Below are 21552 nucleotides of genomic sequence, written 5' to 3' on the forward strand. Positions count from 1 at the left end.
CATCCATCCATCCATCCATCCATCCATCCATCCATCCAGTAATACAAAAGTAAAACAAGTAATAACAAATGTTTTGTCTTTTCTGTTTAAGCTCTTAAATTCACGACGATCCGTTGCACGCTGTATTCTGACCGACGAGGAGTTCAAATATCTTGAAGGGGCGTCTGCATGTCTGATGAGCAATGAAGAGACAGACAGTGAAAACGGCCAAACATGGAAAGTGTATCCACCTGAATGGAGGGCAACAAAGCTCACAGACATTTTGAATAGGTGCCAATGCCAACTTGCCAAGCTGCAACAAAAGTCGAGCAGAATGGTACATCGTAGGGTGGCCAGTGGCGTATGCAGCATGAGTCAGCCTCCAAGAGGCATAGACAAAACGTATTTGAAGTGAAGTTTTTTTTTGTGTGTGTTAATAAAAATCTTTTAACAAATTCTTTGTTTTCTATGTAAATGATATTAATGTGCAGTTAGGTGTAAAACACCTGATTCACTAAACTACTTTATAAACTGTTCATTTAATATAAGTACAATAAAAGGTAATATGTGACCCATCACATCGAAGTGAGGATTAAAAGTGTTTTGAGTAAAATATTTGCAAAAATTGCGTTTTATCAAAATATAACAAATAAATGTTCTATCAGTGTAACATTTGATTGAATTGTCTAAAAAAAAAAAGCCTAATTTTTAAAAAAAATTCTTATTAAAATTTTAAACAATTAGGTTTCAGACCAAATAATAGCCTAATGTATTATTGTAACCAACAAGCCAAATTAAGTCATATCTCTGAATCCCCTTATGATATCAGAATGATCCAGTATCAAAATATAGCTTTGAAAGCCACAAATCTGAAGATGTAATGGGCTCATTTTGACCAAATTTGACTTAATCCTCATTTTGATGTGATGGGTCACATACGATAAACCTAAAAACAAACAAAAGAAGTAAGAAAATTGTAAGATCATTTAAGATGGCAATGATAATCACATGTGGAATCACATTTAGTCTAATGGTATTTATAATTGTAATCATATACTTTAAATATAAAATAGAGCCAACAACTACAGATTGGAACAACTACAGATTGGAACTTCTTCAGATTAGCAAATGACTTCATGGATGAGCTCACTGTGACATCCTATATTGGTTTTTTTGTACAGCAATTCAACAGATTTAGCTATTTTTTATTCTTAGTTTATGTGAGGTTTTCATGTCAACTTTTCATCAATAATGATAAAATATTTAATTTTACTGACTTTACAAACCTCAACAATATAAACATATGGTTGTCCATTTTCTTCTTTTCATTTATTCTGTTAGGTAAACGTCTCTTGAAAGTGTGATGCAGGCTATTTAAATGAAAAAATAAAGTCCATGAAACAATTTAATTTACAGATAAAACACACAAGTAAACCCTTTTGAGTCTTAACTGTAAATTAAATTGTCCACGTCGCCAAACTCCTTACAGGTTGGTGGCGGTAATGCACCGTTTTCCAACAGCCGTTTAACTGAAGAAGAAGAAGACACTTCCGGTATTACATTGGCGGGATAACACAAACGAGGTCCTTCTCGGATAACGCGACGTGTTTGATTCAAAGCCAAGCGGCTCTACGATTTTCAGTAAGTTGCTGCTTCACATATTTAGTTCTAATTATTTTTGACCAAGCATGTGGTTAGAGCGTAAAATATGTAGTTTTACCGGTGTGTTACTCGACCTTTTACAACATGGCGTTGTCAGCGTCACGTCAAGTTGAGGCTGTTTGAAAAGTTGTACTGAGCAGAATAAAATGGACACTCATACAGGGGGAATGGGAGACATCTATAACCAGTGGCTGCTGACCACTGTTGGGCAACTCCTCAGTGAGAGGTGTCTATTTGCTTTTCTAAAAGCTGTTTTATGATGTCATTGTCTAAGTTACATATTTGGATATTTGCTAATATAATTGTGATCTAGGCTGGAAGTAATCAATGTTGGACAAAAAATGACCACTAAATATGTTTAGAACTACAAATCAACTTAGAATACTTTCCTGGATTTTCCTGCAAAACACCGTTCAAGTTATCAAGTCAATGAACTGTTGGTGTGTGGCATTGTGACTTAACATACTGTTATATAATTTAAATAATATTATAATGCAACGCCACATAACTGAATCTTTGTCTTGTAGCACCCAAGATGCAGCTCCACATCACGCAGCACAGAGTGGGCAGGTAAGAGTACTCATTGACTGAATATTATTATAATTATATAATGAAGAGTATGAGTCTGGTGAAGACCTGCTGTATATGAAAAGTGTCTTGAGATGTTAAATGATTCAACCCTTTAATGAAACTTGCCTGAATTGATCATACGGCTTTGTAAAAAGGGGAGATTTGTTCTGAGTTATGACAATTTTTAAAATGTGATTGTGTCAGGAGCAGAGCCAGTAGTGATGAGGGGATTGTTCCTGTCAGTATAAAGGAACAGGTGAGCTGTTGTAACTGTGTGTGAACAAGTATTAGTTCCAATATAAACACTTTCTAAACGACAGTAGTGACTCGTTATATTTTTATCATTAAAAGTAAGACAATAAATACAGAAAGCCTGCAATGAAAGTATGAAAGTAATATGAAATAAGCCTGCATATTTTGCCATTGAAAATATATTAATTGGTTAAGTCAAAATGAGTTTTCCTTATCAAATATACTAAAGCTTTACAGATTATTGTCCTGATGCAGGCTCAATAAATTAATTCCTCTGGACAGATTCTTCTTTGTATCAAAAAGATTTCTTCAGTCTGAGGAGCTGAGACAAACTCAGTCATCGTTCCTCCTTGATAGAGAGGAACGATGACTGAGAGAGGAGTAAGGAGGCCATCTTTGTGAAAAGAAACCGTCCATCATTAAACAGAGGTGGAGGCCTCCGGGTTCAACTGTCCCCCTCTTACAATGCTGTTATTGCTAGTATCTTACGTTCACATAAAATATTTGATAATGTTCTTATAGAAACAATTCTTGAATAATGTTCACACTGTGTTAATGCTGCATGTTTGACTCAGGGTGCTTCTTGTTCTGCCATTAACTCTAAAATACTTATTGAATAGTTTACATATGTAGGTAAAACTAGATGTTAAATACACCAGAATGCAGGAAATGGCATCTATTTTATTCAAAATTTTCTGGGGGAGGACCCCCAATGGCTACCAAGCCAAGAGCCATTGTTAGCACTGAGGTTAAGCTAAAACTAAACTAGCTAAAAATAAAAAAAAATCCTAGAGGAAACAGAATTAGAATTAGAATGCAAAATATATCTGATTTGCTTTAGTCTCACATTACATCATTGTAGATGTGTGAAACTATAGTTTCTGGCAATGCAGAAGAAGTAAAACTTTTAATTAAATTCTGGGTCCTCGTGTAAAGATGTGTTAAAGCGCCATCTATTGGTAGATATGAGTTACTAAAAATATTCAATATGGGAAGATTAAAAAAAAGGTTTTTGGAACATCCGTAAACTTTTTGTTTGAGAATCTAAGAATTGAGATATGGATGCATTTGCTTTTTGTTATGATTACATTTTAAAAAGTGCTCTTATTGACCTTGTGTTTTCTGTGTTTTCTGTTGAAGCTTTTGAATTCACGGCAGTCTGTTGGTCGCTCCATTTTAAATGATGAAGAATGAGGGGGTGCCAACATGCCTATGAGTACGAGACCGACACGAAGACAAAGACACATGGAAAGTTTATCCACCTGAATGGGAGAGCAGCAAAACTAGGACATTTTAGACAGATGCCAGTACAAACTTGCTGAGCTTCAAACAAAGCCCTGCAGAATGGATGGCTACATTGCAGAGTGCCCAGTGGGAAATGCAGCCTGAGGCAGCCTCCAAGAGGCACCAACAACTATTTTTTTTTACAAATGAAACCGTAGGTTGTATTTTTTACAAATTAAACCGTAGGGTTTTTTTTGTGTGTGTGTGTGTGTGTTTTAATAAAAAAAGAAAATCTTTAAGAAAGTCATGGTCAGTGTTTTCATGTCTATGATATGTTTGCATTAGTATGTGTTATGAAGATACAAACCACTGTGTATTTACTAGACTGCTTCATAAACTGTTTATTATACTGATTTTTCATAGTTCTTATTGAAATGGTAATGTGCTTACTGGTCCAGCTTGTGATTTGTACATCATGATGATGGTACATAAACCAAAATTAAAGACTCATTAATTTTGATGTAAAAAACTGGGTGATCTTAAAATGTTAAAGATCTTAGAAGCCAACTATTTGTAGCCTATAGCAGATTTAAATAGTTATATAAAGCACTTCACGTATTACAAATAAAAACTAAATGGAGTGCAAGACAAAAAAACAACAACTAACCATTGGAAACATGTTAAGATATAGTTATTTTACTTGAAGGCTTACCTACATGCCAAACCTGTATTTACAGGCAGAGTATATCAGATTCCCAAATTTGCATAAATGAAAAATCTGTAAATATCCGACTGACATCTGCCACGTAATACGCCAAAGATGCGGCAAGTATGCAAAAGGATCTGAAGCTGGAACTCCGAGGGATCGCATACTTCAGGATCCTTCGCAGATAAACATCTGTAAATATCCGACAGACATCTGTCACGTATATGCATGAATCTAAAGCAACCATACGTCAAAAATGCAGCAAGTATGCAACGAGATCTGAAGCTGGAACTCCGAGGGATCACATACACACATTTTTCAGGATCCTTCGCAGATAAAAATCTGTAAATATCCGACAGACATCTGTCACGTATAGGCATGAATCTGAAACCAACCATACGTCAAAAATGCGGCAAGAATGCAAAGAGATCTAAAGCTGGAACTCCGAGGGATCGCATACTTCAGGATCCTTCGCAGATAAAAATCTGTAAATATCCGACAGACATCTGTCACGTATAGGCATGAATCTGAAACCAACCATACGTCAAAGATGCGGCAAGAATGCAAAGAGATCTAAAGCTGGAATCCCGAGGGATAACAGAGTCACATATTTTCGGGATCTGCCGCAGATAAGTATCCGGATTTTGGGATTTTTTTAGGATCCATTTGTGTCCGTATACGGGGATATCCGAAAACCGAATCTGCCGGGGATGCGATACGGAATTTCCCGGAAATTGTACGTATATGTGAAGAATACGGAGATATCACCACATCGGATCGCTCCGTATATCCATGGTTTTAGTGCAGTGTATGAACATTGAAATAGAAATAATCATTCTCTAACAGATGACATTGCAGCCGAGAATAAAATGTCAGATATCCATGTAAGTTCCACCTAAATTTACATTTTCTTTTTCTCTTTAATGTTTTTCTTAATGGACAATATTAACAGCTTTTATTAATGGGAGATAACGTTAGAGAGGCCAGACTGAGATGGTTTGGACATGTCCAGAGGATGGACAGTGGGTATATTGGTAGAAGGATGTTAGAAATGCAGCTGCCAGGAAAAAGACAAAGAAAAGATATATGGATGCAGTTAGAGAGGACATGGAGGTAGATGGAGTGAGGACAGAGGATGCAGAGGACAGAGATGGAGGAGGATGACTCACTGTGGAGACCCCTGAAGAGAAAAAAGGCAAAATAAGAAAAAGATTAAAAGCTGCAGTTTGACATTTTTCAGTCGGGTTATCTGGACAGTTTCTGACCTGACTGAAAAATGTTGGATTGTATACATGGATCAAGGAGCATGGACTTTGTTATTAACAGCTGCTGTTAAACATTTTTGAATGATTTTTTTTAACTAACTGACTGAAAAAAGAAGAAGAAGAAGAAATACAAAAAAAAACCAACCCATATATATATATATATATATTTTTTTTTTTTTTTTTTTTTTTTTCCAGCTACTCCCTTCCTCAGGTCTCACCAAAGCGAACTCACGTGAAGACTTGGCAATTATTTTTTACACTGGATGTCCTTCCTGACACAACCACAGACCACTGAGTTACCACAGCCCTCTGTGTGGAGCAGAGAGCTGATATCTAGGACACCCAGGGGAGCATATGGTGGGGGGTAAGGGCCTTGCTCAAGGGCTCAGAGTGAGGCAAAGGATGGTGGAGGCAGGTGTGAGTGTTTCACCTTTCTCACCCACATTTTTTGATGTTGTCTGTCCAGGGGCTCGAACCGGCAACCTTCCAATCACAGGCTCATCTTCCCTAACCTCTGCGCCACCACTCTCCAAAAACTTGCTAATAGAATGTTAAGCATAAAAAATTAATGAAGTGTATCATTATTGGATTTTTTTAAAATTTAATCAATTGGTTATTTGTTCTACTTTTAATGTCATTTATATATTTACATACATAAATCAGTATAATAAGTCCAAAAATGATACACCAGATTATATTTTTTAGTAGTGATAAATAAAAATTGACTGTGATTCACTCCTCAGGGCTAAGTTTTCAAATGTGGCCCCTTGTGTAACCAAGTCTGTCACCTCTGCTTTACAGCTTTAAATGTGTCATTGTTCTGGATAAGACAGGATAAAATATGATAATTATTCAGCATTAGCTTAGCCACAATAATGTTGGTACAACCTGAAATCAACCTTTATCAGCGTTCAAGAGCGTTCAATCCATCTGACTTAAGCTCTCAGGAGATCTCATCATTGTATTTTCCATGTGAAGGCACCATTGCACACAAGACTGGTGACAAATAACGCAGCTCACACAGCTAAAAAATGTCAGTGTCAGCCAGTGTCTGGCTTCTGTAGGTGTTAGTCTCATTCTGACAACCTTACACTTTACTCCAGCCCAAATGTTATGCTGCTTTTTGCACCCATCAGTGCAGTGAAAGTAAATCCTGCTTGTTTGGAGAGTCACGCGTAAACGTTAATGATTGAGGGCAAGCCCGCACCTTTGGGCAAATGCTAATCTGCATGCACATGGCACGGAGAATGGCGTGTACATTGATTTGATCTCTCACATCAAAAGACAAACAGTGGTGCAAGTCAGCACTTCCCCAGTCAATGTCATTCCTTGAAGTGATCTGCCCTGCTCACACACATGTGTGCATCTTTATGGACCTCGGGAGAGAGGGAGGGAATGGAGAATTAGGCGATCAGATCTATTGGCATTTCTTTAAAGAGGATTCATGGAGAGAGGAAAGAAGAAAAGTGAGGAAAAGTGTTTCCTTATTTACCTACGATCTGGTTTCCTGTGTTTAGATTGTATTAATCCTTCTGTCTCTACCTGTTACAGAGCTCTCATTAATGTTATCTTTTAACATCAAGTCTCCTGCAGAGTGGGGAATAAGTTGAGAGTGCTCAGAACTCTGCAAAAAGTTCAAAGCGCCACAAGAAGCCCCTTTATGTGTTCCCTTAATCATTCAAAAAGCCCGTCCTAGTATGCCGCTTGTGTAGCTCCTCCATATGACGGGAAGAATTAATATTTGGCCTCTGATGCATTCTTTTTGAAAGAATAAAGGAACGTGAAGGAAAGCATTATCTATTCAAGGAGCGCGGGGAATACTCCAACTGCGTCTCAGTTCTGTTGTAGCTGCTGCGTCTCATTTTGTCTGCTGCAGATCACAGGGCCGCAGACTGGTGCGTTTCAGAGGGAGAATGGAGAGTGGGAAATTGTAATGTTTTATTTTAACCCTGTGGGAGAGTTTTGTAGAGGCAAGCATGTCATTGAGCCCATTTGCATCATGCTAGCAGTGAATAGATATGATAATATTGGGATATTTAGAATGTGAAAGATTCCTTTTCTCAGAAGAGGTTTTATGTCATAATATTTTTTTTATAAAATCCTTTAGCAGAACATCTTACAATATCAGTTCACTCAGCATTTTTTGATTCATCAACCTTTGCGTGCACATCTGCTCACAGACTCATGTTCATGTTTGTTCTGATGTTCAATGTTTTTATGTTATGAGTGCTTAGTGTATATTTAGTTGATGTTTTTCTTAGTTCATATCTTAGATGTTATTACTGTTTTTCTTATACATTTTATTGTTGGATGTAACTGGGACCCCGTGTACATAATTTCGCTCCACCACATGTACCACATGAGGTGCGAATGACAATAAAGAAACTCTGACTCTGACTCTGACTTTGGTTAAATATTGCATATTGAATTATTATAGACCATTCACCACAGCAGAGTGAATAAAAAAAGAAAAGAAAACAATGTTAATTTCTTACTTGAATTAATATTTTTGCTCTGACTCTTTTGTCAGATATTATATATCCTTTAACGCGGGGTTCTGTGGAAAGTTATGGACAATTAATATCTGACCTGTTATAGATAGTTTCTTGAACAACCTCTGTTTGGAGAAAATTAGTTTTATTTTGACTGAATTAAATTCAAATCTAGTCTAAGTAAGTCTATAAATATTTGCATTGTAGTTAGTTTTGCATTACATTGTTAATTACACTGAATGCCAAAATACTTTTTAGTGCAGAAAGCAGCAGCAGCCAGCTGTAGCACTTCCCATCACTGTGAGGCACTTCCAACAGCTATATATATATATATATATATATATATATTCATTTATTTATTTATTTACAAGAAATAAAACAATGAATGCAAAGGGTGCAGAAAAAAGAAGAACATTCTTATATCTGCCCCTTATTTAAAATGATATAAAATAACTACAAACAAACAACAACTCAGGCCTGAACAATCTTCAAAGTGAAAACAAAAAATATTAGGCATCCTTCACATGGTATCATACTTTCCCAACAATTTTAACTTAAGCATCTTTTTAAACATATAAATTGTTTAAAAAAAATTTATGGTGATATCAAGGGAATTCCCCAATCCTAGTGCCTGAATTACAACACAGCACTCCTTCAGACTAGAAGTTAATGGAGGTTTTACAAACATTTCTATTCCCTTAATGTTTTTACAACAGAGCTTGTATGTTATAATGACTAATTTTTAACAAATTTTAATTGAATATTTGGGGGTAATTTTTTCATGAGCTTTAAACATGACTTGTAAAATACTATATTCAACCAAATCATAAATTTTTTATAATTTCAACTCATGAAATATTATATTTGTTGGGAGACGATAGCACTTCCTACTGTAATAATTCTTTTAGATCTTTTTTTGTAAAATGAAAAAAGGGTTTGTTATTGTTTTGCATGCTTTTCACCAAACTTCAGTACAATAGATAAAATATGGAACAATCATTACATTATACAATATATACAAAGCTTTGTCATTCAAAAACTATTTTACTTAATAAAGTAATGCAATTGATTTTGATATTTTTATTTTAAGTAATTTACATGAGATTTTCATGTCAGCTTCTCATCCATAACGACACCCAAAAAATGTATTTAATTAACTCTATGAATTTCTATACTGTCAATTTTAAATGGGACTTCAATCATTTTATTTTTATTACTAAATATTATGTACTTTGTTTTTTCCAAATTTAATAATAACTTATTAAGTTGGAACCAAGTTTGTATTTTTACGAATTCTGCCTGTATCATCTCTAACATCCGTTCAATATCTTCACCTGAACAAAAAAAAAAAGTGGTATCAGCTGCAAATAAAACACACTTCAAAAGCCCTGACACATCAGCTAGATCTTTCACATACAAATTAAACTGTGGTCCCAGCAGAGAGCCCGGAGGAACTCCACATCAGTTAACACAAAACTTCAGATTTCACATTGTTTACCTGTACAAATTGTCTCCTTTTATTCAAATAACTGGATACCCACTGTAGTGTTAATCCTCTAATGCCATATTTATTGAGTTTTTCAAGGAGAATAGTGTGGTCAACAGTGTCGAAGCGTTTTTTAAATCAACAAAAATGCTTACACAATACTGTTTTTGATCAACAGCATTTGTTATCTCTTCTATTAGTTCCATGAGAGCCATTGATGTTGAATTATTTGCTCTAAACCCATAGTGACTATTACTTGAAATATTCTGTATTCTGTTTATCTATGAATCGATCTAATCTGGTTACAAATAATTTCGCTAATATTTTTGAAAACTGTGGCAACAAGGATATTTGTCTGTAATTAGTGGTTACGTTATTATTATAATTTTTATCTGCCAAAAAAGTTTGTAATCAGAAACTAATATTGTCAGATTTTCTATACACCATCTGCAGGACCTACTGAAGATTTCAAACTCAAGTTCTTTTAAGATGGAAGTGTTCAACCATTAGCTTAGCAGTCCAGTCAGAATAAAACTTTTATCTGAGGCCATTCAAAGAGATATCTACAACAGATAAGACACTAATTCCTCAAAATCTAAGAAAGCCTGAACTTTCCCTAAAATTCCCGTGCCTGGGGCTTTTCATATCAGTCCTCATTGCTTTACAGTTGGACTTGTGCTTACTTTATGCACCAAAGACCACACATTCAAGTTCACCAGAGCAGACCTGTGAGCTTTTGAAACATTTGGACCGCATTCTTATTAATGCATAGTTGCAATAGCAACTCAGCCATCGGTGTAAGATTTGCCATTCTAAGTTTCTTGAATGCAACGAGACATAAATGTGGGGGCGGGGGTTACCTTTTGTTTTCACACAAAGTAGCCCAACCAAGATTATTATTCGAGGTTTTAGTCGAGTGAAATGCTTTTCACTGCAGTTGTTTTTGACTTGTCCTACTAAAAACCTGAGAGCTGGAATGATTTGCATTAAGCCCTTAAACCTTTCATGTATTCAGTGTTTTTAAGACGTTTTGATTAATTTCATTAAATTGCACTGAACTATTTATAAAGAGGGGGTGTTGTGGAGGGGAAAACAAGCCTGTCTTCTAGGTGTGGGGCTAAAACGTGTGGAATGAGGAGATGTTACTTAGAGGGGAGAAGCCCATGGGACACACGAGAGGACAATGGTGTCTCTTGGGAGAATTTTATGCTGCTGAAGTGAATTTGAATATATAAAGGAGAACTTGAGTAAGAAGGAAAGCGAGGGGGGGTTACAACACAGCCTGTGTCGTCCTTGTTCCTTGTGTGGGAAAAGAGGCAGATTGGCCCATGTGTTGCTTTTTTTTTCCACGTTCCCTCATTGTTCACACTAACTTTGCATTTTAGGCTTTGCAATTATGTTATTGGTATAATAATTCAAGAATCCCTTGCTTACCCTCCAACACACTGCACATGTGCTGTGCTTCAGTGGAGAGTTTGCAATTAAAGTTTTAAATAACGTTGTAGAAACTGCTCAAGAGGCATAACAGTTACACAGCATTTAAGCCACTTAGCAATAAATTTTGCCTCGTCTGTTTTTGTTTTTCTGTCAAGTTCATCCACAAGAAGAATCAGAAATAGGCCGTAGAACCACAGGTTAGAGCTTTAGAAATAGGTTTACATTAAATATATCATCTTAATATTGTACAGGGGTGGAAGTAATGCATTACAAATACTCACATTACTGTAATAAAGTAGTTTTTTTGGGGGTAGTTGTACATGTATGAGAATTTCTTTCAAGTGTGTAATTTTACTCATACTTAAGGACAATTTAGACCATGTAATCTACTTCGCTACTTTTAAAATCAGAACGGCCACAATTTGAAGTAACAGTCAAACCGTTCATCTGCATCTTTGTAGCCAATAAGGCTCTCAGATCGCAAACATGCAAAGTACTACTCCGTAGAGTAGAGAGTCATTTATGGACCGAAGATTTGGAGAAAAGGCCAAAATGGAGACAGAGGACGACACTGTCAACAGAGATAATGATGAGGTAAAAGCTGAGGACGAGTGCCCGTGGCCGTACATGGAGGAATTTTTCATGTACAGAGACGAAAAGGAGACAGTATCCAGATGCAAACTTTTTGATCTCTATGGTGACAGCAGTTTACAAGACTTCAGCATCTAATCTTAAAAAAACATATTGCAGTATACAATGTTTTACAGCTACCTGTATGATATTGCTGTTTTATTAATTTGGCTAAGTATGCAAAGATTTTAGATACTGTCACTGCCATCCGTTTGCCTGGTACTAAAATAAGATGGAGCTTCTGAGCGTCTGAGAAATGTACTTTGAATGTAGCTATTATATACAGTAAATCAAACTGAACGCCTTCTATTGACAACACAATAACACATCGGTTGGTTAAAAAGTAATTAATACTCTGAGTAGTCTTTGAGAACTTTGTACTTTTACTTAAGTAGTTTTTATAACACCAGTAATTTTACTTGTAACTGAGTACAATTTAAGCAGTGTAACAATACTTGTATTTGCGTACAAATTTTCATTACTCTTTCCACCTCTGATAATGTATTAATGTTTTTACTGTGCACCAAGAAAAACCAAGAGGAATGCAACATGTTCCTATCTACATGTCCTGCTCAGACAGGCAACGCCCCACACATTCTCCCTTCTAAGTTTTCCTGTTTGGTCTGCCCCCTTTTTACTTTGTCCCTTATCTAAGCATCATTCATTCCTCCTCTGTGATACTACACTTGGCTGTGGTCTTTGTGGCTTGGCACCAACCCATTCTTTCTCCATGCCGGCTGAAGACACTGGTCCACTCTGTTCTGCAACAAAAAGCAGCACGACGGGGGGGTTTGTGAGGGCACCGCTTGTTTATATGCAGCAGCCACATCACACCTCGCCTTCTTTGAACAACACTCATGAGTCCTGCTTGACCTTTAAAAGTAGATCAATGTGGATCTTGTGGTACGTTATTAATATCGAAATTTCATAATTATCTCTTTAGACTGAAAGTGACGGTTGCGATTTTAAAATAACATAAAAACTCACCTTTTTTATTAGCAAGAAAAGTAGATACAACTATTTGTGGTAGAGAAGTAGCTGATTAAACATATTTGACACTTGTTCTGTTTGATTCAAAGGCTTCCAACAAATTTTAAGAGCATGAATCCCTGCTCAGTTGATGCTTTCGTTGTTCCTGTAGAGGTCACTGTTGGGTGGTGCCTTTGTGCTGCTTGAACACTCGCCAGCTTCACTGCTTTCCCTTCGGAAGTTTGCACCATCATCTATGTGACATTGAAAGAGACAAAGAATATGTTTGCAACAGAAGGATTACAAAGTTCATTTTATTTGCCAAACCATCATGTCTTGTATAAACACATTCTTTTATAAGGAAAAAGTTTGTTGACACCTAATCTGTACAACGAGGAGCAGTAATTGTTTCTTTTTCCTCCACTGTTAATCACTCTACACCAGTGGTAAGTTAATTTGGACTCAGTCAAGAATCTTATGTACATATGTCTGAAGGCGTCTTAGAGTTGTTGGATTATTTCCTCTGTGGATGAAGCACATTATGTTAATCATAAAATCCCAATATTTGTGCAATACGGCAGATGATTGTAGTGAGCAATTATGTGTTGGCTTTATTAGCAAGGACACAAATTTGATACTACAAATGAGTTCATCCCGAGCATTTGTATGAGCCATTTAGCTCCAAAATCCTTGTTTATTAAAGCCGAGTTGTAAATATGAATCAACACTTTGGCATTAATCATGAAATACAAGGGCCCAGATGGTCCGATCTTAGCCAAGCTTGAATTAATATGAAAGGTTGAGTCACTGCTGCATCAAGATCCTCTCAAGGACCTTTGAAGAATGACATGAATAATCATGGTTGTTTGATTCATAGTTTAGAAAGTCAGCAAAGCATAATGACCTACAGCCAGCTGAGATATTATAACACATCGTGGTGCCCTATCAAGACTTTTTTACGCATCATCTTATAGTTTAGATGCTTAAAATATGATTTAGTTTTTAATCATTGCACCCAAAGTAAAATTTAGCTTCGGTTCATGCGCTGTAATATCATACATAACCAGTTACTGCTACAATATTATAGAGAAATGTATAATCTTATGAGGTGGGGTTCTGTAGAGAGGTCATGAAGAGGCAATATCTTACCTGTTGTAGATAGCTTTTTGATCTGTCTCAGTTTAGAAAGAAAACAGTTTGATTTTGATTTGATTTGATTGACAAGTTAAAAGAGAGTCTGAGGGAGGACAAGGCCAAAGTAGATTGCAGCTGTTTAACCCCCCCCCCCCCCCACACACACACACACACACATACACAAGTTTTCATAGTGGTTCATGCGAACACTATTTTATATACTTTTAATTAATGTTAATTGCAGAAATCTATGCTAATCTAATGCTAGTAGACTCTTCATTAGTATAGTGGTAAGTATCCCCATCTGTCATGTGCGAGACTGGGGTTTGATTCCCCAACGGGGGGGACTTTCTTATGGGGGCTGAGATGGTGTAGAGGTAGGGCAGCCAACCTGGGACCAGAAAGTTGCAGGTTCAACACCCCACCATGTCCACATGCTGTGGTGTCCTTGAGCAAGACACCAAATCCCCATTTGTGCAAAGCTGCCCACTGCTCCACCTGGGTGTATCTCAGGTGTGATGGGTTAAATGCAGATAACTAATTTTATCATTGTATAGAAACATACAGTGATGACAACACATAGCACTTTACTTTCAATGCACCTATTGTCTGAATGGTCATGCCATGTGCAGTGGTGGACAAAGTACTAAATTCTAGTACTTAAATAAAAGTATTGATACTCATGGGCTTGGATTTGGTCAGTTGGTCCCTCAACACAATTGATCATTTCTTTGAAGAGAAGACAGGTTTTAGGTGAGCAATTTGCCCTGTTGGCACGCAAGCAGCTGGATATCTCATTGACTTAGAAGACTTGATGACGTGTCTATCTCTGCCGGAATCTGTAGATTTTAAGGACGCATTTATAATTGGATTTATGATAACTGGTTCCTGCCTTTTGGATTCGGATGGTTCCTGGTTTATAAACAAACAAGGAAGTCGTCGGCAGCAAATCTGGACCTAGTCAGACTGCCTGCCTTATATGATGGCTTGGTTCGTGCCTCGAGCACCCAGACTCTTGGCAGAATGGATCAGATCTCTGGGATTATTCTCAGGCACGTTCCATTGGTATGGTCATTTTATTTGGATTTTTCAGAAGCGAGTGGACCGACACAGACTCAAGGTAGATGTCATAAAACTTCGGCCTGTCCCCCAAAAAATTGTATTTATCTGAACTCGGCTCCCTGACTGGCCTTGACAAGTCATCTTTTTTCAACCCACCTGGAGAGTTTTGTAAACCTGATGCTCAGCCCCTCCCTCTCCTCCTACTGAGGAATTTCCATGGACTTTTCAGAGGAGCCCAGCTGAATAAACATTCTGTCATCATTTCAGGACTCTGGATTTGTCTCTGGTTGTCCTCGACACCCCCTGAATGTGCACGGATCACTCCAGAGGGAACTATTTGAACTGAGTGATTTTATCTGAACTCTGCAGTGCCTCTGTGTGTTGTCTCTGACTGCTCACTGCCCTTGCGTCTACCCCCACGTAATGTTGGCGTCATTATGTGCTCGTGTGCGAGATTTTTTTTTTCATTATCACGCTGTTGACCTTCAAACAGAGGTTAAAAGCATGTTAGGATTTTTTTTTTGTCTCTAAACCCTATGTGTCATTTTTCACCACTTTCATTGTCTGTCCAAAGAGATCTCACTTGTAAATGAGTCGTCGAGGCTCTATGTGACTTATCTGTTTAAATTAAAGTTGAATGAATGGTCAAATCTTACTCAACTAGAAGTAAAAGTTGCTCAGTCAAAAGTTTACTCAAGTTACAGTACTGAAGTACTTACTTTTGAAAATACTTAAGTATTCAAAAGTACATGCATTAAAAAAATCTCAAGTATTTAAAAGTACAAATTATATTTTCTAATATCAGTACATTGCTGTATTGTTTTGAGTTATTTTACAAAACCTATATTAATACTCCCTGAAACCACCTGATACTGACATGTAGAACCACTCTGACACCACATACCTTAATAAAACTAGTAAACTAAAAATTATGTCTTCCCTGCATTTTACATGTTTGTGGAAAGTCGTGGAAATCCTAACAGATGATACACATTTAGTATTTTCCTTAGCTTCAGTGTTCATACACCACATTGTTTGTCTCTAAAAGTGCATATATTGACAGCAACAACTTAACACAGGAGAGGAAACAGTAACACTGATAACTCAAAGTACTGCCATACTTAACATAGAAATGTACAAAACAATGACTTCTGCGCAGATGAATCTAGCATAATATCTGAATCAACCATGGCCAACTGCATTTAAGGTAAGAAAAACAGCAACAGCTGATTACAAAGCTGAGCCAAAAGGAACAAATAACAAGAAGCTTCCTAGAAATGTAGTGGAGTGAAAGTCATAAGTTCCCAAAAACACAAATACTCAAGTAAAGTAAAGATACTCAGAAAATGTACTTAAGTACAGTACTCAAGTAAAAAGTACTTCATTATTGTCCACCACTGGCCACATGACAGACAGAACAATTGTGCCAAAAAGAAGGTAGAAACTGACAAGATCAAACATAAACTGGACAAAATCAGCATCGTAGACAGTGCCAGTGGAGATAGTTGGTGGAACAAAATTGAGATTATGAATGAATTAGGACAATTTTGTTCAAGCTAAACTTGAGGGTTGGTATTTTGCATATTTTTTTGCACATGCAGGTCATTTCAGGGCTGAAGTGTTCACACTGCTGTCTGATTGTGGTTACATTTAATTTATAACGCGAACAATCATCCATAAATTAAAAAAAAACATTTGATCCCAGCAAGACCAGTGGTGTGCACAGTTTAAGTTTTCCCACCTTCTCTTGTTGGATATTTCAACCAACAAAACCTGATTTACTGAAGCTCCAATAATGGTCCGGTAGTTGATCAAGCATAAATTACCACTAGCTTTCTGTGCTAGTTAAGACTTTTTGGCATAAATTGTAATATCATAATACTAATTCTTAAATAAACTGACAGACATGGATGCTATCCCTAAACAATGTTAGTCAACAAAAATGTATCTTGACTTTATTAAAACTCATTTAGTCAATTTCAAGCGTGGCATCAGCACAAACAGTGCCACAGAGCTTGGAAAGTTAAGCGTCAACTAAATGAAAATGAAGTGTCCAAATGTTCTTACTGCTTAAATGATTAAATAATGTCCACATTAATAATATTTATAATTTTTTTTTTGCCCTTCTAATTGTCTTTTGTTTTCAAACCCAACAGTATCCTCCACTTTGCTTTGGTCTCACATTTAATTTATTCCAGTTTAGCTGATATCCTAATTCCAAAGGACATTGCATCTCATTTCTTGTCACTTGTCTCCTAAATTCCTAAAGGTACAATTAGCATTTTGTTTGACGAAATGTTGAAAGGTTCATAGATTGATATTTGCAAAAAAATGTAGCAGGGTGTTTTTCTTTTATTCCAAATGCAAATTCTGACATTTATAAACGTTTATTACAGATACTCGGTTTATGGATTGTAAAACTCTGCATAGATTTAATGGGAATACAGTAAAATTACAATGTTTAAACACAATCAGTGTGGCAAACCAGCAAGTGTGTAATTTAGTGTTGTGTGGCAATGAAATGTTTTACGGACCTTGATTTATGTCCTCTGCATGGCATTTCTAATGAGAGAGACCAACTTCGCAGTACGCTTGTGTTCCAGGAAACTACATTTACAACAGATCTTTTTTTTTTTTTTTCTGAAGAATGATTTTCCTGCTAAAATAATGTCAGCGCTTTCCCACCTTCAAAGCCCTTTTGTTTCCAGATCTATTAACAGTTCTAATTGTACAGGAACACTTGTTAAGTAAGGCTGGTAAATAAAGCAGGAAACGCATTATTTCCTTTTAGTGCAGATTAAAGGTACAGCAAAGCTGGGCTGAAACACATTAATGAGGTTTTAAATAAAAATGCTGGCAGGGAATTTACACCGCTGACTGGTTTTACTGCAATAAGAAGTTGATTTTCCTTGATGTTAAAGGGGAACGTTATTTTACCTACTAATGAAAAATACATCTTTCCACTTTCGTATCTGTTAATTAACATGTTTGCGTTAAGGGATTTTCAAAAGGAATACAATTGCTTTTAATCTGATCAAAGTAAGCGATACATAATGGGGAGGTTGTTTTTCTTGGGTCTGTATGGCTTGGAATGCTTTTCCCTGTCACAACAGTTTGCCGAGACATAGCTGCTTGGGATGCCTCTATCTTAATTACGGATCGTTTTCCAAATGTGGTTCAATTTCCTCCAAAGGACAGTTTCTGTTAACTGCTATTTTTAAGGCCAATAACAACGTCAAAGCCAGGGATGATTAAAGCTATTAAAGTTTCTCTTTGTTTTCAAGCACAACGAGATAGGCCCGCCTGTTTGCACAACATTTATTAAACATTTACCGAATGGAATTGAATCTGTCATCGATGAAGTTTTCCGAGACAATTACCTTTTAGCATGGCAAACACTGTTTTCACTCAGCTAATGTCTCATGGCTCATGGCTGTGATTAGTCCTTTGATTTCATCAAGCCAAACTGAAAAATCCTCCAGCAGAAAGAAAGAGCGAGGCAGCGCGAGAAGAGAGAGGAGGGTTTAAGTATAATTTTACCATTGGAATTTCTCAATTAGCATACCACATTTTCTCCATTAGATAAACTGCCTTTAGAGAGCCGGCTGGTTTAATCTGTTTAATGTCCGTGTAAACTATAATCTCCTGATTCTAAAAAAGAAATCCCTTAAGGACATCAATCGCATGCACCCTTCATAAGGCGGTTTTTGAAAGACGTGATAGAGTGCAGCTTTTAAGCGGAGATGAGTTGCTCTGCCTATTATGCGTTTGGTTTTCTCTATACATGGATTGTGCAAGCTGTCACTTCACATGCTAGTATTTAGCTAATCATTAGTTATTATGCTTTTACAAGCTTGCCCTTGCTTTGCTGTAATATACCACATGACCACATATTGTACAGATCTATATGGCTTTGTCAGTTCTGTGCTCGGTTCTGGTTTGATTGTTTTGACAGTGACCATTTCCCATTTCCAAAAGATACGTTAGAACAGAGGTGCCCAAAGTGGGTCCCGTGGGCCAAAGTTGGCTCGCCAAGCCATTTGGGTTGGCCCACCATGCAGTCCTCATTACTATATTAAAATTTCCTTTGAAGAATCAATGCGTTTTCACTCAGTCATTCCATTGACTTTAATGTTAGATGGAAAAGTCGGCCCATTGACTCCCGTAAATATGGGACTGTTGATTTATGTTCATATTATTGTTGCTGTTAAGCTGTGTTGCTGTTGGACATGCTTTTTTTTTTACATTTTGCACTACATATAATTATACTTAAATGCCAAAATTTCCATATTTGTTTTAATTTCTTATATATGACTTATTTATTTGTTATATTTTGGGTTCTATAATGTTGTTTTTGCAAAATGGAAGGTTAAATAACTGTATAATAAATAAATGGACTTTACTTAAAGATGTATTTGCATTTCATGCATTATATTATTGCATTTGGCCCAAGTCCTCTGATAGATTTTAAATTTGGCCCTCTCAGGGAAAAAGTTTGGGCACCCCTGCTTTAGAAGCAGTATCTGTGTGTTGCATGAGATATAGCTCAAACTTTGGTCTAATGTTCCATCGTAGATGCATCAGGCTGTGTGTACCTGCATATTACTGCCACTCACAGCTGCTTTGGGTTGTTAGACTTTATAGATATAGAAGTCAAGATTTGTTGTTATCCTATTGAACGATGAGCAGAGAGAAATCAGGGTGTTTACATGCAGATCATTGCTTTCCATCATACACTGCAGGCTGTATGAATTAGAGCCTGCAAACAGCCTCATTCTCCTTGCATCACGCCAAGAGTCACTCCATTGATTACCCTTCTCCGCTCCCAGGAAATGGCTCATGCATCTCATGTACATTATAACAAATGTTCTCTTTGCATTACAATTGAATTGTGATTGTTATGTTCAATCAATGGGGAAAGGTCACGGGATCGCTCCTGCCAGCGCTTTAATGGAGAAGTCGATGAGGATTCATTTTAATCACTGCGGCTGTGGCAGAATGAGCACAACACTGAGAGACTGTCAATGGCCCGGTAATTACCACTGTTTATACAGGTTTCTGCTTTAGCAATTTAGATATCCACAAATCTCTCTGTTTCTTGCAGCCGCAGTTATATTGGAAGCTGCGCGGCGGCGTCAAATGAAGTACCGGAGGATGTGGGCTGTGACTGCTCTAATTGTGGAAGCACTGGTGAGGATAAACTCTTTGGAAGTAAATTGAGTTCCATTTGAGTAATAGCAGAAAGTTGTCATTTTACATGTTGCGTGTGAAGAAGCGTTTCCATCAGTTAGCTGCAGCTCGAGATCTGTTTAAAACTATTGAATCAAGAGCTGGAAAGCGGTGCATGCAACTTCTAATAATTCTCAAGGGGATTTTCTGTCAGGAAAAGGTTGCAGAAATAGTTTATTGTAGAAAACATGACTTTGGATGAGGTTGTAATTTGAAAAAAAAAAAAAACTAAACAAAGTGTGTTAAACCAAACTGATTAACCAAAGAACTTCTTTATGTTAGCATGTGTTGCTATAATTGTTTTTTTTTTCTCATAGAGTATATAGAAAGTGATAGAAAAAACACATGAAAACTATGATACAATCGAGTTTTTAGAGAACTTTTGCATAAAAGAGCGATATATAAGTTTGATTAAATATTTTTATATGAGACTTTTTAATGCCATTTTTATAAGACAAAACAATCTGGTGGCTCCTCAGATAAATAACATTATTAACTTACTTTTTATGCATATGAATGTTTCTCTTCAGTGCCATGAGATGACTTCTGTTGTAAATTGGCACGATATAAATAAACTGAATTGAATTTAATTGAATATTTTTCTATTCATCCATCCATCTATCCTTCTGTCCATCCATCCATTATCTTTACCTGCTTCTTAACCTGCTACTAAACAATTGACAATAACATTGCCCTGAGCCACATCTGTGACACCTAATTTGTTTATTGCTGCTGCACTATGTGGCTGTTTCATGTATGTTACTACCTTACCATCATAATTCATTTAATCTCAATGTTACTCACTACCTTTGCAATAACCTGTCACAGAACCTGCGTAGTTTATGTTAGTTATGTGCAATATATATCATGTGCATTTAAGCTTATATTACTACCTGTGAAATACTTACTTATACAAATTCATCCAACCTGCACAGTTATAGCCTGCCATGTTGTTGTTTACTAATTTTTCTTTTGTAAATATTATATTTCTTTTTCACGTTTTGGTACTTTATTTTGTACTCTAATTGAATACTTTAGTATTTCTTGTTTGTTTTTTGGTTTAGTTTGTTTTAGCAAGTCAAATCGGTTCTTCTCATCCTGAACATTTCATTGCACTGTTGACTTTGTGTTAACCTGCATATGACAAAAAAAAAAACATAACATTCTTCGTTTGTGGATCACTGGGGGTCACTGGTGTCCATATCCAGCAGTCACGGTGTGAAAGGCACAGGTCTTCAGTCCACCACAGGGACACAGAGACAAACGAGACAATTCATTCAACCTTTATTTATACTGGTTAGTCTCACTTAGTCACAAAGACTAATTTTCAAGAGGGTCCTGTTTTAGACACAACATCAGAGTCAGAGTCAGAGTTTCTTTATTGTCATTCGCACCTCATGTGGTACATGTGGTGGAGCGAAATTATGTACACAGGGTCCCAGTTACATCCAACAA

The 21552-nt window shown here is 36.6% G+C and overlaps 1 long non-coding RNA gene across 1 annotated transcript; it reads left to right on the plus strand.

The window, feature by feature from the left end:
- The first annotated feature begins 1522 nt into the window (after positions 1–1522).
- LOC119419285 lies at positions 1523–3898 on the plus strand. The gene is made up of 4 exons (XR_005187250.1): positions 1523–1620; positions 2169–2211; positions 2416–2467; positions 3604–3898. It is a non-coding gene; the product is annotated as an uncharacterized LOC119419285 (long non-coding RNA).
- The last annotated feature ends 17654 nt before the right edge of the window (positions 3899–21552 follow it).

This window comes from Nematolebias whitei, chromosome 13, assembly GCF_014905685.2.
Source record: "Nematolebias whitei isolate Nwh7 chromosome 13, NemWhi1, whole genome shotgun sequence".
Classification (NCBI taxonomy): Eukaryota; Metazoa; Chordata; class Actinopteri; order Cyprinodontiformes; family Rivulidae; genus Nematolebias; species Nematolebias whitei.